This window comes from Saccopteryx bilineata, chromosome 4 (genome assembly GCF_036850765.1).
Source record: "Saccopteryx bilineata isolate mSacBil1 chromosome 4, mSacBil1_pri_phased_curated, whole genome shotgun sequence".
In the NCBI taxonomy this organism is placed as follows: Eukaryota; Metazoa; Chordata; class Mammalia; order Chiroptera; family Emballonuridae; genus Saccopteryx; species Saccopteryx bilineata.
Genome location: NC_089493.1, coordinates 105,010,643 through 105,025,738, shown reverse-complemented (window position 1 = coordinate 105,025,738; position 15,096 = coordinate 105,010,643). Strand labels below are relative to the sequence as shown.

At 38.1% G+C, this 15,096-nt stretch overlaps 1 protein-coding gene across 4 annotated transcripts in view; it reads right to left on the bottom strand.

Annotated features, from left to right (window-relative positions):
• Positions 1 to 15,096, bottom strand: part of AKAP6 (A-kinase anchoring protein 6) — a 527,287-nt gene that overhangs the window by 15,965 nt on the left and 496,226 nt on the right. The gene's annotated exons all lie outside the window — the stretch shown is intronic.

Sequence of the window (15,096 nt, the reverse complement as noted above, 5' to 3'; positions counted from 1 at the left end):
CCACCTGTGGAGCCACTGGTCTCTCCTCTCCTCTGCTTTCCCTTTCAGGGCAATGCCTCTTTAAGATCTGGCTCTGCTCCAAGGCCCTTAATCACAGTTCTCTCAGCCCCCCTCTTCTCAGCCTCTCTCTCTCTCTCTGACAGAGACTGGCCCTGGGCAAGTCACTTAAGCTGTTATCTGAGCACCAGTCTCCTGACATCACTGTTAAAAGGGGCTAGCACTATCTTTCAAGATGATTAGGAGCACAAAATGAGTTCACGCATGTGAAGGGCTGAGGAGGCGTTCAGCACACGGTAACGATAGTTCTTAATGCACATAGAATTGCTCTAGAGTGGCCTTGAGTCAATTCGTAAGGGTTCTCCCTGCCCACCTTGTTCTCTCCTTCTCATCATTCCCTTCAATTAGCTCTTACAACCACAAGGGATTCCTGACAAGGTTGGTAGAGAAAGGAGTCATACAGTGTAACAGGTCAGCATCTTTGCATTACAATTCAGACTGGCTTTAACAGTCTGGTTGGAAAACAGACCTAATGCTTTATTCCTCAGTACTGGGAAAATGGCTCCACCAGCAAACCAGTAGCAAAACTTCCATAAGTGCTCAGTCCTCCCTGACACTAATAGTTAAAGAATACCACAGACACATTGAGTATGAAGTACCCATTAGCCCTTTATTATACTGGATGTGTAAGAGATTATCTGTGTAGCCTACTTAAGTTTAAGAGTCCAGTTACAAAGTAAACATTAATTAAGGGATATTTTTAAATTTTATAACAGAAATCTTTCCTGCTGCCAATGTTACAGCAGTTCATTTAGTACACCGGCACTCATCACGCTTGCTTAGGTATGGAACACATTCACTGTGATGAATTTTTATTAGAATTTCTGTTTATTCTTTGCTTGCTGATAAAGGCAATACTAATGACCGCTTAGTGAGGCTAATGAATGTTAAAATCTTTAGCTGCAGGAACAATCAATCAGTATAATCAAATAGTATATTAATTTCAAATACTATCTTGGCTGACACTATACTCTGGAAGTGCTAATAAATAATTGAACTAGTTTTTCAAAGGAGCTCTCTTTGTAACTCTGTGGTTGACTCTAAGGTGTAGCAGCACAGACTTTCGATGAGCGTCCTAAACCTGGGGGCTCACACTAGATGCAGGAACTATGCCATCTGGGTGTGAGCTGGGAGCTCAGCCCGAGTGATGCCAGGAGCTCGGCCTGTCTTCCATGACACAGTCATTTTTCTGACCAAATGCTGCCTCATCAGCTTTTCAAACACAAGCCTAAGAAAGTATAAAACTTACAGCAGGACCTAAAAGAACACGTCCTTTGTTCAATAAAGTGGTTGGAGTGAAAAATTTCCATAGAAAAGTATTGAACTTTTGGATATAATATTATCATTTTCCCTGTTTCTTTCCTATAAATCTCTTAAATTTATTGTCATTTTTGCATTTTTTTTGTGTGTAAGTCAATTCCAGGTATATCTGACAAGATCCATTAGTAAATCATTCATGTTAGACTTTAAACTTCACATATTAAAAAAGTACAGCTCGTTCTGCCCTCATTCACTCTCTGCTGTTATGTATTAAATTCTGTCAATATTTTCAGTAAAATCTTCATTTCCTCAAGACTTAACCTCAAAGATAAAACATACCATGGGGGCAACAACATGGGAAAATATTCCAAGGGGAAGAACATTAGAATATCTATATAACTAAAAAGTCCTTGGGAAAAAAAGATGTATGTATAGAGTAATATAACTGGTAGGAAGATTATTTGGTTGAATACTCTCTTTGATGATAGCTCAACACAGTCAATAATGTTCAGGTTAATTAAGCATTTTTGTTGTTATTTTTCTAAAGAAATTTTCTGATACTTAAAAAAATTGCTCCTGTCTTTGATAAAATGATAAATCAAAAAAGGAAGAGCAGGTGAGCTGTGCTGTCAGACTACCTGGGTTCCCAAGGGATGGGGGTAGGGATGGGCCCAGCTCACCTTCCCTCCCTTATCCTCACATAGAAAAAAAATGGATGGAGACAAAATCTAAGAGTATTTGACTGAAACCAAAAGAATAGTGAGAAGTATATAAGGTTCAAATAGAGAGTCTGCAATTCCAGAGATAATTCTGAATTGTTAATTTATGCAAGGGTGTTTTATTCATAAACTTGCTTCACTGGTACAGAATTTTGGCCTACCCCAAGGGGCCAAAATAATTGCACACACACACACATCTTTACAGATTTGCTCAAGAAACAAGAAGCAAGTTATTTATATTAGCACAATACACACAAAGAAAGTAACTAAAAGTGGCTGGAGAAATGATGATGATGATGAGCAGAAAGAGGAGGAGGAAAGAACCAAGATTCTAACAGCAGCAAGTAATACATATCCAAATAAACTTCCTTTGGTCCTTGTATGTCTTTTATTGAGTTAGGTCTCCCAGGGTAGCATTTCTAGAATTTTCTTAAAATTTTAGGACCCTGGCTGGTTGGCTCAGTGGTAGAGGTCTGCCTGGCGTGTAGATATCCCGGATTCGACTCCTGGTCAGGTTACACAGGAGAAGTGACCATCTGCTTCTCTCCCCCCTTCTCTCTCTCTCTCTCTCTCTCTCTCTCTCTCTCTCTTTCTGTTTTCCTTCTGCAGTCATGGCTCAATTAGTTTGAGTGAGTTGGCCCTGGGTGCTGAGAATGGCTCTGTGGAGCCTCTACCTGAGGTGCTAAAATATATCTCGGTTGCCGAGCAATGGCCCTAGATGGGTAGAGCATTGCCAGTAGGGGTCTTTCTGGGTGGAATCTGGTTGGAGCATATGCAGGAGTCTGTCTCTGTCTCTCTTCCTCTTACTTAAAAAAAAAAAGATACGTTATTAGCTAAAGAGTGGCAGTGAAGATACCTGGTATTCTATAAAACAGCTCAACAGAGATTTGATACAGCTACCTCTGGATTCCTTTAATTTCCTTTAAAAAGTTGCATCTTTTGAAAAATTTAAAGAATTACAATAAGAGCAGTATTAAGTGAATGTTCTACTCAAACTTTTTGTGCTCAAAATAAAAAGATCATTAGGAGGTCTTGCAATTTGTGCTCTCTGTTTATCCCAGATCCAGAAGTTTATTGAGTAATACCACTTGCAAAGCCCTGGGAGAAAAGACTTATCTGTAGAAAAGTTAAATACAACAAAAACATACAAATAAATAAAAATAATAAAAGCATAAACAACTTTAATTGTAATTGAATAAAGAGGTGTATATTTACCATAAGGCAAAAATCAGACCCAGAGTTTGAAGTGCCAATGAACAGAAGGAAGAAAATCATATATATATATATGGGGAAATCTATTAAAATGAGAGAAAATTCCAACATTCATATATTCACTCTGATTTTTTTTAATGCAATATTTTCCCCAGCACACAACTCCAAATCTACAACCAAATTGTCTGAGCATTAGATGCATACTTATTTTCCTAAATTAGACTTAGGTAGAAAGTTTTAAAAATCAAAAACTAAAACAAAGAGCTAGTTTTCAGAAAATGGAAATGCAACTCTTATGAAAACTTGGGCAAAAAACTGACGTATAGTTATCAAGAAAAAAATACAGATGAAAAAAGTGGGTAAAAAGCAATGATGTTCACTATCAACTCTTTTGAGATTTGGGCTAGAAACTCAAGCACATCTGGATTGGAATCCTGGATCCCCTCTCTCACTTGTTAGCTCTGTGATCCTGGACAAGTTACTCAACATTTACATGTCTCAGTTCTCTCACTGGTTTATCCAAGATAATCACAGTACAGGGGCCCTTCAGGTCAGAACAGTCTTGACATACGACATTTTGAGTTTACCATGCTCACTCCCATTAAAACTTGAAAAAATTGAGATGTGTTTCGACTTACGCCATTAGCATCATACTTGCAGACCACATGGGTGAACCAGTTTGGTTGCGCACAGCAGAATACTCAGTAATGCAGCATATGAGTGAAGGCGTTAGCATCCTCCAATACGCTTACCTACGCCATTTTGAACTGTTAAAGTGCAAGTGTTCTGTCTGTGTTAGGCTAAGGTGTGTTTCAACTTACATAAAAATTCAGGTTACGTCAGTGTCATAAAAACAGAACTGTGTTGTAACCCGAGGACCCCCTTGTACATTGTGTCTACCTTAGAGATTGTTGGGAGGTTTAAATGAGAAAATGTCTGTAAAGTCCTATGAGGAGGCCTGGCACATAGCAGGGGCACCATGACTGGCAGCTATCAGCATATATCTCCTGGGCTGAAGTGAGAGGATGATAGTACAATAGCATGGCTAACTGTTAAATAACCCTAACAATGTTTGCATTAAAACTAGTGGTTGGTTGATTACTCTTTAGTATAACCACATGCAATGAAATAAACATCAATTAGGCCCTTTTTCACTCCCATTGCACTGTAAATGAGGTGTGGGTTTGTCTTTGCATGATTTTACTGGCCTTATCCCTCAGGAATAACCAGATGAGAAAGGATACCTGCCCAGCCCTCAGTAAGGTCCCTAGCTCAAGGACTTTCTATTTCCTAAAAATAATTTTTTTAAATATATAAAAGGCAAATCTATTGTCTGTGAAATTCTATCACATACATCAATCAACTACTGCTCACTATCAGATTGACAAAATTTGAAAGTAACTTGTCTCAGTTCAGAAGACCCTTTGAAAGTCAATCTCACATAAACAATCAAAATGCTTCTAACTGTGCCGGTTGGCTCAGCGGTAGAGCATTGGCCCGGCATGTGGATGTCCTTGGTTCAATTCTTGGTCAAGGCAGACAGGAGAAGCAACCATCTGCTTCTCTACCCTTCCCCCTTCTCTCTCTCTCTCTCTCTCTCTCTCTCTCTCTCTCACTCTCACTCTCTCTCTGTCTCTTCCTCTCCAGCAGCCATGGCTCGATTAGCTTGAGCAAGTTGGCCTCGAGCACTGAGGATGGCTCCATGGCCTCCGCCTCAAGCGCTAATGGCTCCAGTTGTAATGGAGCAATGCCCCAGATGGGCAGAACATCGCCCCCCAGTGGGCTTGCCAGGCGGATCCTGGTCAGGGTGCTTGTGCGAGTCTGTCTCTATGCCTCCCCTCCTTTCACTAAAATGAAAAACAAACACAGAAACAAAACACTTCTAGTAAATGTTCTTTTTCAATAATGAAGCTAATCAGAAACAGAAAACAGACATATGAAACATCAAATTATTTTTAAAATATCACTAAAATGATTACCAACATGGATATATTTCCTAGTCTTAGTTATATGGATATTCCTGAAATAGTTGAAAATAAAATAATTCATTAGATGGTTTAAAAGCAAGTTTTACAACAGCAAAAATTGCCTTAGCTCTCAACAAGAACCAGATATAAAAGACAGTTCAATTGAGAAGTAGGCGTTTTCCTCCCTGAACTATATATACTCCATGGGGCTCCTTCTGTTCAGTCTCCACTAGAGCCCCAGCATCTAAATAGTGCCAGGCAGAGCGTAGGTTCTCAGAAAATATGAACTGAGTGAATTGAAGGAATAAAAACCTGTTTGTTGTCTCTTGAACTATTGAAGGGATCTAGGGAAAGGTCCTGAGGTTAAACTCTGCCATGGCTAACCCACTTGGAAAATTTCTGATTTTCCTGCTGGTGTCGTCTTTCAGTTATAAAATCTAGTACCTCAAAAACAGTGTGCTCAGTGAAAGAAGCTGGACACAAGAACTCATACCCAGTTGATACTTGAACAATTCAGGGGTTAAGGGCAGTAACCCCAACATGCAGTCAAAACCCATGTAACTTTTTATTCCCTCAAAACTTAACTACCAATAGCCTACTGTTACAGGAAGCCTTACTGATAACACATACAGTAAATTAACACATATTTTATAAATGTATTATATACTGTATCCTTACAATAAAGTAAGCTAAAAAAAATATGTTACTGGCCCTGGCCAGTTGGCTCAGCAGTGGAGTGTCAGCCTGGCGTGTGGATGTCCTGGGTTCGATTCCTGGCCAGGGCACACAGGAGAAGTGTCCATCTGCTTCTCCCCCCTTCTCCCTCTCCTTTCTCTCTCTCTCTTCCCCTCCTGCAGCCAAGGCTCCATTGGAGCAAAGTTGGCCCGGGTGCTGAGGATGGCTCCATGGCCTCTGCCTCAGGCACTGGAATGGCTCTGGTTGTGGTGGAGTAACGCCCCAGATGGGCAGAGCATCGTCCCCTGGTGGGCATGCCAGGTGGATCCCAGACCAGTGCATGCAGGAGTCTGTCTGTCTGCCACCCCCCTTCCTTCTCACTTTGGAAAACTACAAAAAAAATGTTACTAACAAAATTAGAAGAGAAAATACATTTACAGAATTTACTGAAATAAATCCACATATGAATGGATCCATGCAGTTCAAATAAATAAAAGGAACTTCTTATCAGTATTATGTAGAACTGAAATAAACAAAAAAGTAAGTACAAAAACAAAAAACCCTCAAAAAGTTGTAAAAACCAAACTGCACTAAAATGGTGGCATTTTCTACATCTACCCCGTGGTAAATCTATTTGGATGACAATAGCAGATCACATTCCAAGTTACATAAACTATTTTTTTTCTCCTAATGATAACAGCTATCCCCACTTTTCTAGCATTATTCTAGCTGTTTGGTGTTTGCCTTTCGGTTGTCAGGAGTTGACATAACATTCAAGTTTTGGGCCTCAGGATGTAATTTTGCTTCACCTTTGCCTTAGTGAAACATACATTATCATCCCTGCTTTATGATAAAGATCTTCCATTAATAAAAAACTTACAATTTTTAAACTTACAAAGTACATTTGTAGTAAAGAAGAAGTGAACATTCCTGTAAACAATGTTTACTAACACATGAACTTTTCTGCAACATAGACTTGTTCAGACTGAACTTTATGAACACAGTACAAGATTTGTGGCATGAATATGAGGTAGCCTAATGCACAGGGTGCGCTTTGCCAGCATGCTGTGGTCTGCCTAAAAAGCTAAGCATCAGATGACAGTTCATTCATATTTGGGAGCCATAAGAGAATTTTATATCTTTTCACTTTCAACGAGATACACATTCAGAGCCAACATTGTATTTGCTCCTCTCTGATAAATAGGGTGTGAGATTTTTGGGTTTTGTTTTAATTCTAAGAATGTGATTATATCTCACCATTTAGACAAAAACAAACAAACAAAAGACCTAAGAATAATATATTGGCTAATTTGGTTAAGCAAATTAAGAATCACCAAAAATGGCAGGTATCATTTTCATCTCTTCCGTCTTATTTATGCCAATCAACCAAGCCTGTCTTGCCTTTCTCAGTGTATCTGACTGACCCAAGGTCTACGATGATTAACAGGCATGTCGGCTATGATTCGTTTTCTTATTTCTACACCTGATTTTATTTCATTTGATTTACATCTTTGTTTTGAGCCTCCCTTTAATGATAACTACTTTTAGACTTTGGGAGGACTGGTAAGTCTCAAAATTGCTGTAACATTTCCCTTGAGCTGTCACTGCTGTCTCCATAAAGATAACTGGAGACTATACAGGTATACATGGTGATGGAAAATTAGTTGGGCCTGGCCTGTGGTGGCGCAGTGGAGAAAGCACCAACCTGGAATGCTAAGGTGACCGGTTTGAAACCCTGGGCTTGCCCAGTCAAACAAAGCACATCCAAGAAGCAACTATTATGAGTTGCTTCTCCCTCCTTTCTCTCTCTCTTGCTCTCTCTCTTCTTTCTCAAATCAATAAATAAAATAATTTTTTAAAAGTTAAAAAAGAAAGAAAGAAAAGTTACTTGGAATTTCAGGATGATTTCCTAGAAGGTAATAAAAGTCTTTGAAGTAAATTTCCAACAGATTTTATACTTCTGATAGCATCCGTAGACATGTCAAAAATGTAAAATCCCTGGGGGAAATTTCTTTTTGAGATCTCAAGGGGAAAATATTAAGGATCTGAGCTCCAATTAGATTAAAAACTCAGCCTTGACTGGAATAGAAGCTCAGGGCCTGGGCTTTCATGAGGGAAGCTCTTGAGAGTTTTAAATGCCAGGACCTTAATTTAAACTGTAACCCAAATCAAAAAAATTCATTCTAGAAGAAAAATAATCTCAAAATGTGAATTTATTTGAAATTAAACAAAAACAGTATTGGTGGTTTAGAATCACCTTAATCCTTTAAAATCCTTTTGCAGTGCAAAACAAAACAAAACCCAAAAATAACTAGGATCTCCAAAGTCTTTAGATATGAGTCCTTGGGTTTGGAACTAAGAGAATATGCTGAGTTTATAGTCCAGAGAGGCGAGGCATTGCCTGGCCAGCAGAGGTAATTACCTAGGCCCAGACTGCTGCATTGACTCCTCTGGGCACTAGACACTGGTAGCATATGACTTATTACTGCTTCTCTAGCAGTCAGTGCAGAATGGAGCATAGTTTGACTACATACAGTTTGGTTGCTCCTTTTTCTTAATAAATAGCAATAATCAGGGAAAAGAGGTGCCAAGTGACCTCCACCGCCTACCAATCAACAGTATTTTTCAAGCCTACTCTAAGCGAGACATTCCAGGCAATGTCTTTGCTGCTGTTAGGAAGCATGAGGAACACTTGGATAAACAGAGATCCCTTATGTTTATCTGCAGATAGGTTCCACATGAAGGCAATAAAGGCTTCATTTTTTCCCTCAAAATTAAAGTCCCCCCTCCCACCAGATTAATCATTTTCCCTCATTATTCAGTAAAATCACTAGATGAGCTGTGACTCCATAAACTTTAGGAACTCATTTATTATGTTGACTGATCAGACCCTGTGTTTATTTACACAGTGTACCCATAAAACTGAGCTTTCATTAGTGCTGAGGAGGATAGTCCCTCCCTTCACTGGGGAAGGTGAAGCGGGAGAAGATAATTAACCATGAAACAATAAGGAGGCTTGCTGGGTAAGCAGCAGTGTGAAAACAGTTACTCCTCACAAAAGAGGGGAAATTAGCTTGCTGGATAAAAAAGGAAGTGTCAGATTGAAGACTGAAAGGCCTGCCAGCAGAAGTAGATAGCTCTATGCATCATTAATGAAATTTTTTAACACTTAAACGCCACAGCTGTCCACTTTTAAATGCATGTAAATGCCATGTGTTTCCAGAGATTAATATGCATGTTAAAATATTTCTTTCCCTCTTAAACTTCTAGATATTGTCTCTGTCTGTTTCATTTCACCAACTTTCTTTCCAAGAATAAAAATGTACCAGCTTTCTCAGCATTGTATCCTCATTTCCAAAACCCACAAACACCAAGCATCCTGGAGATGGGCAGTGTGCTCATTATATTTTAACAAACATATCGTTTTACATTCATAATACTGATATTTTAGTAAATAAAAAGTTTGTTTTGATTTTGCTCCTTCACAGAATGAAGGCTTAAGACATGCGCTTCCTTTCAGAACTTCCTCCTGGAGCATTAGCGCCCCTGAAGCAGCCCCGTTCTGGCACCGAGTCAGGGCCGCGCAGTGCCAAGAGAAGTAGAATAAACAAACACTGCTCCATGCAGCTGGTGAGATCATTTACATATTACTGCACACCAAACATGAAGACCTGAATATGGATTAGAGCTGCGGTGATGACACAAATGTCATATAGACAAAAAGAAACAAAATCCAACACATCATTGTTTATTTTACCACGGCTACCGTATGAGTGCCACTCAGAAAGAAAAAAAAAAACATGGAGGAACTGCTTTTTGAAAATTGGACTCTCTTATTTGAAGTGGGTTCTTTCAGATTGTAAAACAAGAAGGAAAAAAAAAGCCAAATGGCACAAGTTATTTGGGATCTCCTAATATTCTGTGTTTTTGTCTATTTTGTGAGTTAAGCCAAATTTAACATGCACCAACTTGGATGAGGTGAGTCAGTGATCTTACAGGAATAACCTTTACTATACAAAGACACTTGAATTCCTAACTAGCCCTTTCCAACCCATTGACAATTTCTGCTGAGAACTGTAGTCTTTTTTTAAGAATCTAAGTTCCATGAATGGGATCCTTGGTGAGGTAAGCCCAGTAGGCCAGTTGAGTCCATCAGGAAACACCAAACAGCTAGAGTCCTTAGCTAATTTATCCTCTCTCCTATTCCTGAACATGTTAATTGTTCATAGGTGTCCTGGGGAGGAAGGGCCATCTCTCTGGATATTTATTGCTGAGACTCCTTTTCTAGTTCTTGGGGATGACAAGAGCTATATGAAAGCTAAGAAAGTAACAGTTAACAAATGATAGTCATAGGGTGAGGAATAAAGAGATAACAAGATATTTTATCTTCCACCAAATTAAAAATTCTTTATTCAGAATTGGACAAAGTTGACTTTTCTTTACATGCGAACAGTGTTCTTGAAATGAAATTGTTTTAGGAGTTTCTAGTACTTAATTTTTAGAATTGTCATTATGCCTAATTTTGCATAAGTATAAAAACAAAGGGAAGAAATCATGGCCATATAAGAGAATCTAGTTAGTTAAATATTAACATTTAGTAGTCAAGAAATGTTCTTTAACATTAAAAAAATCAAATCATTTGATAAAGGTTAAGGGAGGTGTAGTTACCAGGTGAGGAAAAGGCTATATAGGGACTTATTTTCAACAGCATTTGGAATGTTACTATGACTAGGATAATGAAAGAGTCCTCTATTTCCACAACTTCAAAATCAAGAAATGAAATTACATTACGGCAAGATAAGTAGATGAGATATACCCAAAAGATTTGTTATTAAAAGGGCAACTAAACGTTCTCGTAGACCCCCATGAAAATTTGTAAAAAATCTACCCCTAGACTTTTTTTAAAAACAGAAGGGACAATAATGTCTTCAGGATAATACTATACACCACTTTCAAGCCAAACTTGCTAAAATAAATATTTTCATTGCATTACTCCTTGCATTAAACAAAATGAACAATAGAAGCAACTTTCAGTGGCCATTTTCTCTTCTCAATTATTCTGACTTTTTAGGCACTGCATAACCCAGTAATATAAAAATGAATGAAATTTAATTTAATGCCCGCCCAAAGCTGACTTTCAGAAAGTAAATGCTTTGTGAATATTCCCTGATCACTTATGTCACTATGCCTCTGTTCATAGTAGGTATTCAATAAATATTTAATTGAATGAATGAATGAATTTGGTTTCTATTGCTTTCACCAAATCTCTCAAAATTGTCTTAAACTGCTCTACAAAGATTTCTCTGAATACTTAGCTCTTAGTAATTTCTCTTATTTGATTCTTACTATAGTGATAGAACCATGCCACTTAATATTTTTATTTGTTGATTGGTTGATTTATTCATCAATTCATTGATTTATTGATTCTTGTACTCATTCATTCCTTACTATATAGCTCTGCTGAGAAACTGAGCAGATATAAAGGTATCGAGCACAAACTCACCTATCAACAATCTTGCAGATTTTTATTTAGTTTGTAATTGGTGCTGTCATTTTCGGCCCAAACACAGTTTGGAATAATTATTGTGTCATCTCTGCCAACATTATCTTACTGCCACTCCGTACAGTTTGCAAATTTCTTGAGAATGAAGATCATGTCCTGCACTACTTCCGTGCAGACAAATCTCAGAACGATGCTGTGCATAGAGCAAGCAGGCTCTGAAGGGTACTTCAGTTCCTTCCAATTCCATGATACCTTGGAATTGGACAACAAATTGTTTTTGTAAATAGGATAAATATTCAGAATCCAATACTTGCACAACCAGCAGTAATACACTGATAGTATTTTGGCTATGGGAAGAATATTTAATCTAATTTAAAATAGATATAGTTTTTCAGATTTTAGACCTATGGGCCTGCCTGTACCATTCGCCCTGCTATACTCCATTATGCGAAAATTAGCTTTTTCAATATTGGTATTTCAGTTTTAACCCCCTGCATGACTAAACATAAAATCTTTTCTTTGACATTCAGTAAACTTATTTAGATGTTAAAAAATAACAAAAATAATTGAAGTGAATAAATAGACCTAAATATGAGACCCGAATGCAAAAGAAAATAAGAGTTAATCTCATCTTTATAAAGGATAAGAAAATTATTTGACCCCACTGGCATTTCCACTTAAATGTTTTCTTTTCAATCAAAAATTAAATGTGACTGTTGCTTCATGAGCAGGGGTTGTTGTTGAGGTTTAATACCTATTATTTCTAGACTAGTGCTTCCCAGCTGTTTTCAAATAACATATAGAAAATACTAATACTAATACAGACTTGCATATAGAAAATACTAATACAGGTTACTCAGTGCAGCAGGCAAATGGCCTGGACTTTTCCCAGGCTCTGCTCTGTCCTGCATCCTGCCTTGTCCCCTCCCCCTACATACCAAGGGATAAAGGTTTTAACATCTTTTCTTTTATAAGGGTTTTAATATCTTAACTCACCTCTAACTGACTTAGGGTGCCTGGTTGGTCAGCTATACACAATATAATTAGAGGTTTCTTTGATTAGGAAAACCATGAAAATATGAGAAGGTGGAAAAGTGAGTCAATGAAGACTGAATCCACAGCAGCAAGATATAGGAAGAAAAGTAAATAAGCAGACTAAATAATTATGAATGTTTTAGACAACCTCATTCATTCATTCAATATTTATTCAGCAAATTTATTCCACACATACTTATTGAATGAAACAGACAACATTTAGTTTTAGGACTAGTTGGTCAGATTGCCATCTATAAGAAATAATAGGAGAACTTGATCTACTCTAGGAGATCAAGAAAAGCTTGCCAGAGGAAGTGGCTCTTGAGTTGATTTCTGAAGGATACTAAGACTTTGGGGGGCAGGAACTCCAGGTCTGGGTGAGTGGGGAAGGCAGAAGGTACAGGCGCTTGGGCACGGTGGAGTGTGCTCCACGTGAAGGCTGTCAGCAGGCGGTGAGCCCGGCCCACAGAGGGAGGACATGTGACTGGGAAGAAGTCTGGAGACACACAGGCAAGATGGCATAACCAGATTATGGTTTTTACAAGATTACACAGGTTACAGGGTAGAGAATAGATTGAAAAGGGGACAAAAAGTTAATGTGGGGAATGCAATGTTAGAGGCTTCTGCACAGGTAGAGGTAGGAATAAGAATAATAACAGCAAACATGTATTGAACCTGGCACTTTCTCTGTGCCAGGTAATATCCTAAACCCTTTAGAAAGATACTAACTAGTAACTTGGACTTAGGTTAGAGAAAACTAATGGACTTTAGAGTTATTTAGAAAGTAAAACTAATAGAACCTGAAAGACATGATTTTTAATGATTTTAAATATTCCACCATTTTAATTAAATGTTTACTTAAAATAAATATTATTAGAAATTCCTGTTTCCAATTATGTTTAGTTTTATGAATAAAACATAACAGACATCTTCATATAAATTGCTGAGATTATTTTCTGAGAGTAAATTCAAGAAGGATAACTATTAGGCCCAAGGGTGTGAACTCTTTTTTTAAGATATTGAAGGCTAAAAATTAAGACAATTTGCAAACAGCCTCACCACTCCAACACTGGGATTTGTTGCTGATTTTCCCTCTGACTGATGGATAAAAAAAAAAAGGCAACTGTCAAACTGCACTACTGTATATTTCTTACATTACTCTTTAATTTGGATATTTATTCATAGGTTTAGTAACCATTTGTATCTATTACTTTGTAAATCACTTGATTATATCCTTTGCCTCTTTTTAAAAATTTATTATTTAGAACTAACTGGATACATAATTATTGGGGCAAAAGGTTTATGTCTTGTGAAAGAATTTCAATCTAAAATGGAACTGAAAGATGAATTAGAGAATCATGCTTCCTCAGAAGAACAGAACTTAAGAACCGAAACACTAATTTCCTGTAAATGCTTGTCTTACAGAAGACTGAAACTGATCCCCTAATCAATGAACATTTGACAAAAATCTCTCCCTATCTTCAAGCCAAGGAACTTACTGTTTGTATTCTGAATGGACTTCCCTCTATTTCCACTCCTTGCTTATAAATATAGTCCATCCCAAAAGCTCAACAAACTCATGTGTAGCTTGCTAGAGCATGCATTTCTGAATTGCAACTCCTCTGCTATTCCCAAATAAACTAAATTTCTGGTAATCCAAGCTTGCCTCAGTTTACCTCCTTGTTTAGGTTGACAGTAGTTGGGGTGGAGCCGGTCTATGGAGGGAGGGTTATTAAATTTGATTTACAAGCAAAATGGAGCTACAACATGTCCTTGTTTAGTGGGATAGTATCATTACACAGCATTTCAGTCACTGAAGCCCGACGGGGCTGGTATGCTGGGTGGCCTGGAGGAGCTGCTTGGAAACAAGCACACTAGCAAGAAGCCTACTCACTAGGCTGTGGCAATAGGAACAGGCTAGAATTAGGATAGGGAGAACAGGAAAAGAAGAGTGTGACTTTTCATCAATATTTCACATACGAATTACTAAGGGAAACAGGGAGCTACATTCCAGCCCAAATCTGCTTGCACCATTAACAGTTCCATTTCTTCACATTCTGTATTAAAAAGGACTTCACTCCTTCAGGAATCACCTTTATTGCCCTGGGGCTCTCTGTGTTTGCAACCCTTGTTCAGTCTGGGTTTCAGCCTTTTGCGTGGGCCCTTTTGGGTCAATGCCTTCTAAATATGGGATTCCTAGCCCTGCTGACCTTAATCCTGCATCTTGGATTTTTCCTGAATTTATAGCCTACAGTTTTGGATCACGTTTGCCCTTCTTCTGCAACCAGTACTAAGCCCTGGAGCCCTTCGTGATAACCAATGCTGAGGACTTCTGACTTTAGCTCTGACAGGTAAAAAACTTTGGAAGTTATTGTTCCTGTTTTGAAAAGAAGGAAAAGCTAACCAAACTGAAAATATATGGCTTTCCTTGGAAAAATCAGAGGACTAAAGCCACAGGGCGAAGTGTTATCCTGATATCTGTAAACACAGGTGAATCCAGAGAATCACAGATGAAATCTGGCAGTAACTCTTAAATAGTAATTTTAATGACTTGCTGAAGGCTGCATGTGGACAATTTGGGAGTGAAAAACTTCTAGTGACCATCATTTTAGGAGGACCCTACATTTTCCTGGGTTGTGCTTCCCAGAACCCCAGCAGGCTCTCACAG